General features: G+C 45.7%; 1 protein-coding gene across 1 annotated transcript in view; it reads left to right on the forward strand.

Annotated features, from left to right (window-relative positions):
• The window catches only part of bmp6 (bone morphogenetic protein 6), a 35,156-nt gene that overhangs the window by 1,748 nt on the left and 18,839 nt on the right, over positions 1 to 14,569 (forward strand). The window lies entirely within an intron of this gene.

Below are 14,569 nucleotides of genomic sequence, written 5' to 3' on the forward strand. Positions count from 1 at the left end.
TAAAGAGTTCAACATAAAAGCCCACGGTCACTCCTTCCATTAGCCGCGCGAGTGTTTACGTAGCTCGTCTAAACAGACTGTGCGAAGATAAACAGAGGCGCTGCCAGATTCTTCGGTCAACGCTGCTAAGCTTGATAGATGCCTTGCATGTTGTCATTTCTAGCCCGAGAATATTTCGGAAGTGTCCCAAGGGTGATAAAAAAGGCCGTGGCATTAAAAAGAATATCTACCCTTCACAGTAAGTTAAAAACTACAAAACAAAAGCGTCATACTTTTATGGACCTCTTTACATCACCAGTTAAATGACGTTATGATGAAAAAACAGATACAGATGTATTTGTTTTCATTGTGGCTCTGACTAGACGTGTGGGGAGAAGCTTCGAATCCCTGTTAGTTTGAAGCTGCTTTTGCACATCTGCGTATCCACTTCAATTAATCATCCGCTGCACGTCTACATCAGTTCACAATTCCTTCAAATTCATGGTACCCAGGGATTAAGTTGCCATCCCAATAGAACACGGAGTCCTGCTACTTAGTTACTGCTTCTAAATAAAGTGATTCTAAATAATTCTAGACAAGCTCCATCTGCTTTGAGAGTAAAACATGGCTTTACTACTGTGTGTCATCCCATTCGTTTTTAATGCACTTTCCTCTGTATTTGGGGTCACTGGTCTAAGTAGTTCTACAGTGCTACTATAGCATCTGTCTGACCTGTGGTCAATGTGAAGTGGACGCTGTGTTCTTCGTCCGTGATTCATGTTTAGGTGTCGTTCAGTCATCTGTTTGTCAAGAGTCTCGCTCACGCCAGCGAGCCGCATTGACTCATCACAAGTGAAAGGGAGGAAGTTAAATTAGGTTTAACAGAAACATACATTTCTTCTTTTAACCTCGTTCCCTGAAGTAGTGTGTTGACCACGGGCCTCGCTGTGTTCCTAGCGGGCAGCCCAGTACTGGCATGGGGCCGTTACACTAAGCGATGCTGTGAACAGTGTGAGTCATAACGTGTCACACTGCAAGCCCAGACTTGTCTTAATGCACTGCTGTGTAGTCGCCAACGTCAGGTGGTCCCTCAGTGGAAGCCCCCAGACGGGGTTTGAAGATAACAGCTTGGGCCCTGTGAGAAAAGGGTTCAACCCAGGCATTCCCTTGATGTAAGTGAGCTGTCATTTGGCCTCCTAGAAAGTGATCTGTTCACCTGTTGCGTGTAGCACTGTTCTAAACCACAGGTGTGTCCCTTTTCACCTGTTGAAAGGCTAAAGTTCAAGGGGTTTGACCAGAAATTATTGAAATCATTTTTCCCAGCCTGCCAAATTAGTTCTTCACCCGAGGTCAAAGGGCCTTTTATGTAAAATCGCTTATATTTCCTTGTGATCAAAAATGTAGAAAAAATGTAGAAATACTCTTCTATGCAACGCGATTAGAGTTTTCAACACTTCCTGACACTCAAACGTCTAATGACTAAGCAAGCTGGACAGAGTTTTGATGGTAACTGTAGCTCCATTATAGGATTGAACAGTCTGACTGGCCGGCCGGGGTTTAACACTCTGTGTTTAATGCCGTGTCAATGAACTTTTATTTTAGGATATTATGCCCAATTGTCTTCAGTTTACAGACGTTTTCTATGAATTTCTTTGTGTTTCTGGAATGGGAAATTAAAATGTTGTTGGTATGTCAGTTCTGATGGATTAACTTAGCTTCACAGACCGGTGAACGTCTTCCCAAACAGTGCTTGGCATGACATTTACGAAAAAACACCCATCTCCTGTTCCTGCTCAAAACTCTCTATTTGTCTTCAAGACCCTGTAAACGGGGACTTCCAGTAAGTGAGGGCAAAATCCAGGAAAATCCTGTTTATAGGAGTTGTCTTGTTTGGAACTTAATTTTCCACCTGTGGGGATCCGGCAGCTGCCGGGTTTTGTAGCCGCCCACCATTCCGTGGGTTTTCATGATTCACGGATGAGCCGATCCTCATTCTTCCTGGCTCGGCCTACCTTCATCACTCTCCACACCCCATTGCACTGCAATGGAGGAGCTGTCAGTGTCCCTCTTAGCTAAGTCCACAGCCACCCGCGTCGGGCGTTAGCGTACCACCAGACGAACTCCCACACTTGAAAGGTGACCTGGGAGACGGAGAGTCGGGGGCGGGGAGGTGCTTGTGAGGTTAACTGGGTCCAGACAATCCCAGGCTTACATCACAATCCTAGCCTTTTTAAATGTGTGTTTTTCCTGTCTTACAATGGCTGGGACCATTTCTGAGCAACTAAATCTCAGATAATCTGTGGTCCTTTTGCACCAGAACATATTCCCAAGCTCCGGTATAATGAAATAATTATTTGGGAATGATGAAAGAGTTAATTATTTCATGTAAGGGCGGCTTTGTCCAATACCCTTGAAAAGCCTTAAAACGGCTTCCTGTAGACCCCCTAAACAAAAGTGACATCATGTCATTCCAGCTTTGTGTTCTGGGCTTAAGCTGGAAATGAAAAATGTGAAAAATGCTGTCGTTGAAAAAAAATACAATTTCTAAGCAACGCTGAATGAAAATAAGATCTGATTCTAAAAAAATTGACCAAAGAGAAAGGATGGAGTTATGCTTTAAGACCTAGAATTACAATTACATATTGTATAAATGGAAAAGATGTAACAACCAGACTCTGGAGATGTTTCCTCCATTAAACTGTTTATTTCAGTGAAGAAGCTGTATGTTTTGCCAAAGAGCCTGATAACCAGTACAGGCCAAACAGCTGAAAGGAAGCTCTTAAAGTGTGGTAACTCAATATGCAGAATTGTTTGTGTATCTTGGGCACTTCATTGGAACATCATTGGTCCCATGTTAGAGTGAAAACATTATATGTTTTTCTACGTAAAACCTTTGATAGCAAACATGGTATTTATAGTTAGTTTATTAATCTTCTAAAATAAAAATGTTATTTTAAAAAGTTCAGCAACTTTAATCCCAGTTTTTTTGTCCTTTAGTATGCCTTTGTGCAGGAAATGCCTCCGAAAACCCTTTGGATCTTAAACACACCCACACACAAGCACACCCACACTGACAGAGACAGATGAGACGGATGAGATGACCCCAAGGTCGAAAGATAACACATTTAAAGAGGGCATTCCTTTTACACTTGAAGAAGTTTCTGTCATACCCCACTCTTAAAAACCTTGATGATATCACCTCCTCTCACGCCATTACTCTCTCCTTTGACAAGATGGCTCTTGTGATTCGTCTGCGTGTGTAAAGAATGCCATGCTCTGCGCTGTCTCTCCCCCTCCAAGTCCCTCTCGGAAAAATCTATGGACATTCCTATTCCCGGTGGGATAGCACGTTGCAAGAGTACGGTGATGAGGAGGTGATAAGAGCGCAAGACACGGCACACTCCCGACAGTTAACGATCTGTCAAGGAGCAATGATTACCACAACTGAACATCTGATTATGGGCCGGTCTTGTCCCATTTATCATATTGGGTGCCAACGTGGGAATGCTTGTTCTGCTACGCCTCCAGGACAGGCCCAAATCTACCTCCCAACATTCTTGCAACTGTTGCACTGCTTGCGGCAGAGGCCAAGAAGAGAATAGAGTAGGTATGCTTCTGCTCTGACCTCTGACCTTCTGACCCACCTGGCTGTTCCCGTAAATGATGGCTTTAGTGAAATCATTAACCGTGTGTGTGTGTGTGTGTGTGTGTGTGTATGTGATTCCCTGGACCTGTAATACAAATAGGAGTGATTTGGTGTGCCATGGTGACAGAAATGTCTCTAGTTTGTTGCATTCGATAACTTGTCGATTCATTGTCCTATACACCACAAGTATGTTATTAGTTTGGTGAAATGCCCTTTTCACCTGGAGGTGGAGGTTGGCCAGTCGACACCTCCCCCCCCACTCCTCAAACCTTTACTGCCTCCCCTGGTGACGAGTTATGGACACCTGGGTGCTGTAGGTGGTGTTAGAGTGTCTTGAATCAACACAGCGCTGATATGTTGATGAAAAGCAGCTGTGAAATACACACACACACACACATACTCATGGGCTCCCCGTATCCTGACGACAAACATGTAGGCGCACACATGGACATGTGTGCCTTCCCTGTGTCCCATTGGTGCATACAGATGTACACACACACAAACACACAGTCATAGGCACGCAGGCACACACACTGAAACACTCATCTCACCTAGCTCCATCGTAACTGAAAGGTTCCTTGAATTAGACGTCACGTTAAACCGATGGCCACCTGTCGCCATGGAGATGGGTCCGGTCCAACATGGAAAGTAGCGTAGTGAGTTTCTATCCGCCAAGAAGACAAGAAGGGGTTCTGCAGAGGTGTGAACGGAGCTGAGAGGGGGCTGACTATAAAGCCGTGCTTTTTGAAGTGTTCCTTTGGCTTGGAATGGGGCAAGAGGAAAGACAGGGGTCAGTGTTCCCACACAGTCATTGGAAAAGGCCGTGGGTGGAGATAGGACGGGCCTGACCATTGCTACCGCACAGTGTTCCCAGCACGGTGCAACCTCTAAAGAGGACGTGCCTGAAACAACAAGCCGGGGAGAATCGGGGGCCTCCGCGTGCTCTGAATACTCCAACCTACAGAAGTAGCCTCTTATTTCCAACAGGCCACCCCAGACACAGTTTTACGAGGACCAGGCAGGCGGAGGGGTGACTTTCAAAACACAACATGGGCATGAAAACAAATGGGACGGAGGCTCAGTGCAACAAGAGAGATCATAGTTCTGCAGTTGACCAGGCTGAGTTACCAGCTTGGGACACCAAACACCCACCAGATGCTTCACACTGTCCTGTGTCCTGGCTTCTAATACATGAGACTCTGTGAGATCTGAGCCATGTCTCCTTCTGACATGTTGAAGGGTTGGAAGTTGTGCCTCCTGAAAAAAAAAACACTATAGAGTATTTATTTATTTTTTTGGGGGGGGTTCATCTTGCTTGCGGTGTGTTTTTCAATCATATAGCCAATTTCAAAGCACCGCCGGGAATTCCCCCAAACCAGTTGGTCTCCATGGTGTTGTCCTGGTCATGTTATGCTATGTTAAGTAGTAGAGGGGGAGTGTTAAGGCAAAGGGCTGGTGTTAATGACCACAACGCCAGCATTTTGTATTCCATGTAGGATGGAATCTATAGTATGTATTATTTATTTTTTAATCTGAACTTCTGACCGCATGGCGCGGGTATGAATAAGTCATTACTTTTACAGCAGTATTTATGTTGCTAATCAGTTTATAATAGCAATAAGGCACCACATGGCCAATAAACCACGACAGAGGGCTGGAACCAGTCATTCCTCTGCATGTTCTTAACGCATTACCTATAGTACCTTTGGAAAGTATTCTCTCTCATTTTGTTGTGATGTAGACTTAATTTATAATTGATTAAAAACACATGTGTGCCTACAACTTGATTGGAGTCCACTTGTGGGAGATTCAGTTGATTAGACATGATTTAGAAATGCACACACATGTCCCCACTTCACAATGAATGTCAGAGCCATGAAGTCCAACAACAACATGTAGACCTCCATGGTAGAATTGTGTCAAGGTGTAGATCTGGGAGAAGTTCTAAAAAAAAAATATGCTAAAGCATTGAAAATTCCCAGGAGCACAGTGGGCTCCATCATTGTGAAATGGAAGGAGTTTGTAACCACAAGACTCTTCCAGAAGCAGATAACTGGCCAAGAACCTAGTGGCCACTCTAACAAAACTTCAGAGTTTCTAGTGGAAAACCAGGTACCGCTCATCACCTGGCTAATACCATCCTTACACTGAAGGCAGGGACTGGGAGACTGGTTAGAATTTAGGGAAGGATGTACCAAAAAAAAATACAGAGAGATTTTTGAAGAAAACCTGATCTTTCATTACGACAACGACTTGAAGCACACAGCCAAGATAATGCTGGAGCAACTTCGGGACAAGTCTGTGAATGTCCTTGAGGTGGCCCAGCCAAAGCCTGGACTCTGAACATCTGTGAGCAGATCTGAGGATCGCAGCTCAACGACACGCCCCATCAATCTGACACAGCTTGAGAGGATCTACAGGGAAGATTGAGAGAAACTGCCTAAATCCAGGTGAGCAAAGCTGGTGGAGGCACACCCAAGAAGACCAAAAGTTGTGATCGCTGCCAAAGGCGCTTCTATCAAGAACTGAATAAAGTGTCTGAACACTTATGTTCATGAGATGTTTCAGTTTTTTATTGTTTACAACACAACAAAATGTGGATAAAGTGAAGGGGTGTGAATAGTTTCCAAAGACACTGTAGTTTTCTAGTTTCTGTTCAGGATCTAGTGCTATGGTCCTGACCATGGGTCTGCGTTTAAAATGTGTATCAAACACTAGGGACAACTATAGCAGCAATTATTTATCAGCGATTATGTGCTCTTGTTCTGAGCCTCTGAACAGCATTGTGGTCTACTCAGAGTTTCCAATGGTTGTAACTTTAAGCCTGAGCCCTCATTCTAGGGACTGAGAGAGAGAGGGAAAGAAATTGAAGGATGGAGAGAGAGAGGGTGGGGGATACAGATAGAGAGTGAGAGATAGAGAGAGAGAGAGGGACAGAGAGAGAGGGACAGAGAGAGAGAGAGAGAGAGAGATACTCTGTTCTCCTAACTTGTGGCTGTGGAATGCAAGCCACCAATATTTTGACTTCTCTTTTGGAAACAGCTGCGTTTCCTTTTTTGAAGATATTTTTTCCTTATTTATCGGATCCCTCAGGAGAAATCCATCTTGTTCGTCTGACACAGGCTTCCTCCTCTAAATCTGAGACTGCAGGGGCCAGTGGAGCGCTCAGACACACACCTGCTACAGCAGACACCAGATCACTATAGCAGGTCTCCGCCCCCCCCCCCCCCCCCGCCCCCCCCCCCCCCCATTACACACACACACATGTACACATACATATGTACACATTGGGATTGGCCTTCAAAAGGCATTGCACAAAGGCTGTCAGGCCTATAAAATTAAACCTTTGAAAATAATTATTTCAAATTTTTTTTTTATAAAAAAATGAAACATTAAAACATTAAACATAAAAAAACAAACAACAAAGTACATCTCTGTTTATATTTAGTTGGTATTGACAGAAGCCAAACTTTCTTAGCAGCAAGGGAGCTGTTTTTTATGGAGGGTCAGTAGTTTGGCCCATTTGAAAGCAGTAGTCTTCGCCGTCAGTAGCCTATAAATTTAAGAGAAAATTGACCGAAACATCAAGGACAGAGAATTCTACAGTGGTGGAAGACATAAAATCTGTGTTTTTAAAGACCGTTTTTATTCTACATCAGTCATTTGATTAAAAAACGGGGAAAAGCACACATCTAACTGTGTGTTTAATAGAAATATTTGAAACAAAGTATCTCCAAATTGGGTGTCCATCTGATTCTCTGATGAAGCTAGATGTTGATGGAATCTTCCTGGATCAGTCAAATATATTTGGCATACATTTACAGAGCAGATTGGCTATGCACTAAGCTTGGAATTCTGGAACCCCCCTGGCCAAACAAGAATAGTTGAACTTTGTAAACACTCCTGTCTGTAATATTTATTGCAATAAGTCAGATAATATTTAAGCTATCCTCATTACTGTTGCTCTTGCCTTTCTATACAACCACCAGCCAAGAACCCGCTATCATTTTCATTTTGTTTACAAATGTTTGGTTGGGTTTATTTTCGTGCTTGCGCGTGATTGAAAGAGTCCAGAGGTTCTTCCTCCCCCTAAGGCCCCTGTACTGGGATAGCCGGCAAGAGACACATTGCAGGATTGTACGTATGAGAACATCCAATTGTGTAAGACTTTGAATTGCAGAACGCTTGAACCCCACAAGTCACTGACATTTTTACCCCATTTTCCTGCCTATTCCATGTTCTATGATGTCCCATTCGCAACTATGGACGCAACCACGGCAGATTCAGGAGAGTCACATATCGGAAGGCACTCTCGGGATGGACTTTGCCGGAGGGGAACTCATTCTCCCGCCAGTGACTGCGTTTGAGCTCGCAGGCGCTCCGAATTACCAGAAAGAGTTGCTAGAGCAAGACAAGACAAGACAAGGCAAGACAAGGCAAGACAAGGCAAGGCGAGACAAGACAAGGCAAGACAAGGCAAGACAAGACAAGACAAGGCAAGGCAAGACAAGACAAGGCCACCCTGTTTGGCAGCCACCTATTCACACTCGTAGCGAGGCAGCATTGAGCCAGTCGCTCAGACCTCGGCGCCCCTCAGGAGCCTTAGTACTGTTTTAGCAGCTGCTCTGTAGCTGTACGTTTTCTGCTTTCATTTGTGTCTCCGTCAATAAGCGAACACATTTGCGTGATTATTTCCCATCCTTTTTCCATAATGGTTATGGAATTTACCGCTCAGTTTGAAAAGAAAAGGTGTTACCTTGTTTGTTGACAGACCACTAGCTCACCTCGATTAACGGATGTGAACGGATGAGAAAGAGTGGCTATGGATGAAAATGGATTGTTTTGCAAGAGCTGTGTGAAGGAAATGCTTCTGACCATTAATGTCAACGAGCCTGGTTTGTGTACACCTGGTCTGTGGAGGCCTTTCTCTCTCTCACACACACACACACACACACATACACACACATGCATGCTGAATGGATTCTGTTCAGGGCTGTGGTTATGTCCTGAGAGCTGTGGCAGAAATGGGAATGAAATCTCCCAATGACACACAGGTATGAGTGGATGACTGTTACTATTCAGCCGTCAGCAGATTGGAGCCCCTGATAATCTCGGCCGGTTACCTTCAAGTCCACGGGCCGGCGTGCAGCGCCCGGCCATCTTTTAGCAGAACCCCCCGCAGCACCGCAATTATGCCCAATTACCCGTCCCTTCTGAGTGCACTGGGACTGTAAAACCTGAGAAGTTCGTCCAGATTCCTTTTTTCCCCGGGCTTCTGTGTGGAATGCGGTGCTGATGGACTTGCTTCTGGAAAAATGGGCCTGGATAGCAGGCACTGTCTGTCAGGATTTTAGATCAAACTCCTGATTCCTTCTTAAAGGATTATGATTACAGTCAAAATAGGATTCTAATGAGACTCATGTCCTAATGAGGAGTCCTACCCGATTGATGAGTTCTTCCTGGAAGGCTAATGAGCCGATACCTGGCCAGGCTTTGCATAAAACCTCTTTCACTACTGATGGTCTATGATGATCTAATGCCGGGGACGGTCTGCCTATCTATTTTCTAATTTGTTTGTGGTTGTGTGTATGCATGTCTGTATGTGAGAATGTGTGTGTTAGTGTGTTAGTGTGTATGGAGGTATGGCTACATCGTAAATACCTCATCCTTCCAGTGACCCATGCCTGTGTCGATGTGTCCTGGTGGGCAGGCTTTGATGCAGGCTGGAGGTCAGAGGATAAGTGTCCACTGACCCCCTAAACCCCCACTCTCCCTCCAACACAAGGCCAAGTCGCCTCCCTTACAACAAAGCATCTTTGGCAAGCAGGAAGTGGAAACAGGTTCTAGAGGAAGCGAAGCGTGGCGGCCTCTAAGGCAAATGGATAGAACCCTCACTGACACACTCCAGTGCTGAGAGGATACTACGAAAAGTCTAAACTTTTATAGTACAAATTATGTTTTTCCAAGGGATGAGTTTTTGAATGGGCTCATAATGCTAACAAATAGCTTTTGAAGTTGAATGGAAGCCCAGGAACTCTTATGTTTTGACTACGGCAAAAGTTATAATTTTTTTACTTTGAGAAATGCATTTGTGTTTGGCTTTGGTTTAAGTGCTGTGGTTCTCCATGAGTTAGGCCCACCATGTGAAGCGCCAAGGGTGTCACAAGAAACCATAGTTGAGCAAACCTTTAATTATAAACACAGAAGCAATTAGTGAAAGCGGTAAGACTTTGGGATGTGTGAGTCGCCCCTCGGGAGCCATCAAAACTGAGAGAGATGCCAGTGAGAATCACAATGTAATTACATAAACATGATATGAATTCCTCCCATGCCTCTGGCTGCGCTGCAGTTCTATTGGTTCAACCATCTGAGATGTCTTTACAGTATTTCTTTTTGTCTGTTCTGACTGATACAGAGCAAAGATGTCCACTTTAATTGAAGGGCTTGTGCGAACTGCCAAGGGTTCAGAACTATGCATTCTGGATAGGGCAGCTCATTCCTGCATCAATGTTAAATTACAGAGGTTTATATGTAGGTCATTAACTTGGAGAATTACAGCTGTAACATTATAATAAACAAACATGTACAACCCCATTTGCAGAAAAGTTGTAACGCTGCATAAAATGTAAATAAAGCCAGAATTCAATGATGTGCAAATAATTTAAAGACTATATTCGATAGAAAATAGTACTAAGACAACACATGAAATGTTGAAGCAGAGACAATTTCATTGTCTCTTGAAAAAAAATGCCCAATTTGAATTTGATGGTTGCAACAAGTTTCAAAAAAGTTGTGAGAAGGTTGTGTAATACAAAGAAAACTGAAGCTGGTGGAATATCACACAACAACCAATTAGGTCAATATGCAACGCGTCTGTGAACACAGTCTGTTGCTCCATCCACAAATACAAGTTAAAACTCTACCATGCAAAGAAGAGACCAGATATAAACAAGATCCAGAAATGCAGCTGCCTTCTCCGGGCCCAAGCTAATAATTTCAAATGTGAAATTATTTTTGGGAATCATGAACGCTGCGTCCTCTGGACTAAATAGGAGAGGGACCATCCAGCTTGTTATCAGTGCACAGTTCAAAAGCCAGCATCTGTGATGGTATGAGGGTGCATTAATGCACATGGCATGGGTGACTTGCACATCTGTGAAGGCACCATTAATGCTGAACAATATATACAGGTTTTGGAGCAACATATGCTGCCATCAAGATTACGTCTTTTTCAGGGAAGGCCTTGCTTATTTCAGCAAGATAATGACAAACCACATTCTGCATGTATTACAACAGCATGGCTCCTGCAGTCCAGACCTGTCACCCATTGAAAACATTTGCTATGAAAAATACGACAAAGGACACCCCGAATTGTTGAGCTCCTGAAATCCTATATAAAGCAAGAATGGGAATACATTTCACTTTCAAAACTACAACAATTGGTCTCCTCAGTTCCCAAATGCTTACAGTGTTGTTAAAAGAAGAGGTGATGCAACACAGTGGTAAACATGCCCTTTTCCAAAAACAATAACATTTCTCAGTTTCAACATTTGATATGTTGTCTTTGTAATATTTTCTATTAAAAATAGGAATACATTATTTGCACATCATTACATTCTGTTTTTATTGGCATTTTATGCAGCCTCACAACTTTGTGGGAAATGGGATTGTAGGATGTACAGTATGTTTGCCATATATGTTCAACTAATATTAGAAACTAGGGTTGTAAACAAAAATATCCCGATGGATCCACACCGTGTTTTTCTCCAACGGAGTGGTTAGGCACCCAAGGAAAACCCCTTTCACTGAGAGGAATGTTTAACATAAATAATCGGTCTCCTCCCCTATCGACTCTGCAGTCCTGGTTTAACACTACTGGACTAGCTCTTCCATTAACCTTTAAGTACTCCAAGCCTTGACTGAGCAGGCACTTGATGGTGCTGATGGTCAGGCCTCCTACGAAGACACTTTCAGCCTTCAGAGATTTGCTGTCTTGGTCTCAGGTGATGGACCATACTTTGCCAGAGTGCCCCCTTTGGTTCGGAAGGAAGGATTGCAAGTGTGGAACTAGATTGCGCCCTGAAGAGCAGTGTTGGGGGGGAGAGTTGGGGAGAGTGTTTTTATAAAGGCCAGAGGCATCAAATGGAAGAGGACCGCAGCACTCCCTCCAGGGGATTGGATGGAAAACATTTATAGTGAGAGATGCCGTTGACCGCTGACCACGCAGCCGCCTGTTCACCCGCCCCATCGGCCGCCCACGTGCCCATCTCCCTCAGCGGCAACACCGCTTTAACTTCGTCCTCCTCCCTCTTGTCTCCCTCTCTTCACTCCCTCTCCCTTTCTTTCTCTTCTTGTCAGTGGTTTCTTTACCTCTGAGTTTCTGCATTCAGAAACACTCTATCCTGAATTGAATCCTAATTTCAGTTCAAAACGTCTTCCTTATTTTGGTTTGTTGAATTTAAGACTCAAGTCTTATTTCCTACTTCTGGTTGAATGTGCAGGGCCTGGATAGTCTGGTTGAATGTGCAGGGCCTGGAAAGTCTAGTCGAATGTGCAGGGCCTGGAGAGTCTGGTTGAATGTGCAGGCCCTGGAGAGTGTGGTTGAATGTGCATGGCCTGGAGAGTGTGGTTGAATGTGCAGGGCCTGGAGAGTGTGGTTGAATGTGCAGGGCCTCGAGAATATGGTTGAATGTGCAGGGCCTGGAAAGTTTGGTTGAATGTGCAGGGCCTGGAGAGTGTGGTTGAATGTGCAGGGCCTGGAAAGTCTGGTTGAATGTGCAGGGCCTGGAGAGTGTGGTTGAATGTGCAGGGCCTGGAGAGTGTGGTTGAATGTGCAGGGCCTGGAAAGTCTGGTTGAATGTGCAGGGCCTGGGGAATGTGGTTGAATGTGCATGGCCTGAAAAGTCTGGTTGAATGTGCAGGGCCTGGAGAGTGTGGTTGAATGTGCAGGGCCTGGAGAGTGTGGTTGAATGTGCAGGGCCTGGAGAGTGTGGTTGAATGTGCAGGGCCTGGAGAATATGGTTGAATGTGCAGGGCCTGGAAAGTTTGGTTGAATGTGCAGGGCCTGGAGAGTGTGGTTGAATGTGCAGGGCCTGGAGAGTGTGGTTGAATGTGCAGGGCCTGGAAAGTCTGGTTGAATGTGCAGGGCCTGGAGAGTGTGGTTGAATGTGCAGGGCCTGGAGAGTGTGGTTGAATGTGCAGGGCCTGGAAAGTCTGGTTGAATGTGCAGGGCCTGGAGAATGTGGTTGAATGTGCATGGCCTGGAAAGTCTGGTTGAATGTGCAGGGCCTGGAGAGTGTGGTTGAATGTGCAGGGCCTGGAGAGTGTGGTTGAATGTGCAGGGCCTGGAGAATATGGTTGAATGTGCAGGGCCTGGAAAGTTTGGTTGAATGTGCAGGGCCTGGAGAGTGTGGTTGAATGTGCAGGGCCTGGAGAGTGTGGTTGAATGTGCATGGCCTGGAGAGTGTGGTTGAATGTGCAGGGCCTGGAAAGTCTGGTTGAATGTGCAGGGCCTGGAGAGTGTGGTTGAATGTGCAGGGCCTGGAGAGTGTGGTTGAATGTGCAGGGCCTCGAGAAAATGGTTGAATGTGCAGGGCCTGGAAAGTTTGGTTGAATGTGCAGGGCCTGGAGAGTGTGGTTGAATGTGCAGGGCCTGGAAAGTCTGGTTGAATGTGCAGGGCCTGGAGAGTGTGGTTGAATGTGCAGGGCCTGGAAAGTCTGGTTGAATGTGCAGGGCCTGGAGAGTGTGGTTGAATGTGCAGGGCCTGGAGAGTGTGGTTGAATGTGCAGGGCCTGGAGAGTCTGGTTGAATGTGCAGGGCCTGGAGAGTCTGGTTGAATGTGCAGGGCCTGGAGAGTCTGGTTGAATGTGCCGGGCCTGGAGAGTCTGGTTGAATGTGCAGGGCCTGGAGAGTGTGGTTGAATGTGCAGGGCCTGGAGAGTGTGGTTGAATGTGCAGGGCCTGGAGAGTGTGGTTGAATGTGCAGGGCCTGGAGAGTCTGGTTGAATGTGCAGGGCCTGGAGAGTCTGGTTGAATGTGCAGGGCCTGGAAAGTCTGGTTGAATGTGCAGGGCCTGGAGAGTCTGGTTGAATGTGCAGGGCCTGGAGAGTCTGGTTGAATGTGCAGGGCCTGGAGAGTGTGGTTGAATGTGCAGGGCCTGGAGAATGTGGTTGAATGTGCAGGGCCTGGAGAGTCTGGTTGAATGTGCAGGGCCTGGAGAGTGTGGTTGAATGTGCAGGGCCTGGAGAGTCTGGTTGAATGTGCAGGGCCTGGAGAGTGTGGTTGAATGTGCAGGGCCTGGAGAGTCTGGTTGAATGTGCAGGGCCTGGAGAGTCTGGTTGAATGTGCAGGGCCTGGAGAGTGTGGTTGAATGTGCAGGGCCTGGAGAGTCTGGTTGAATGTGCAGGGCCTGGAGAGTGTGGTTGAATGTGCAGGGCCTGGAGAGTGTGGTTGAATGTGCAGGGCCTGGAGAGTCTGGTTGAATGTGCAGGGCCTGGAGAGTGTGGTTGAATGTGCAGGGCCTGGAGAGTGTGGTTGAATGTGCAGGGCCTGGAGAGCCGCCTTGCTGTGTGGGGGCTAATGACAATAGCACCAGGACACGGAAGCCACTTCATGCACAGCTGGAAACGAGGGAACAGGCCCCAATTAGAGCTTTCCAAGACCCCCCCCCCCCCCCCCATTTTTCCTCCTCTCCCTCTGTGCCTCTTTTGGTCTTTCTGTCTTTCTCGGTTGTATCGCCCACAAGGTTCTGGTGAATCATATAGGCATTCCATTCTCAGGTCTGCAACATATTTTCACAGGTCCCAATGACTCCAAGGCAGCTCACTGTACTTTTCCACTGTGTATCAAATGTTGTTTGCCATGACACAATTTACAACAGGTACAGAAGGTGCAGTGAAATGCTTATTTGTGAGTTCACTTGTGTGTCTGTGTGTATATGTCTTT

Source organism: Esox lucius, chromosome 21 (genome assembly GCF_011004845.1).
Source record: "Esox lucius isolate fEsoLuc1 chromosome 21, fEsoLuc1.pri, whole genome shotgun sequence".
NCBI classification, from domain to species: domain Eukaryota; kingdom Metazoa; phylum Chordata; class Actinopteri; order Esociformes; family Esocidae; genus Esox; species Esox lucius.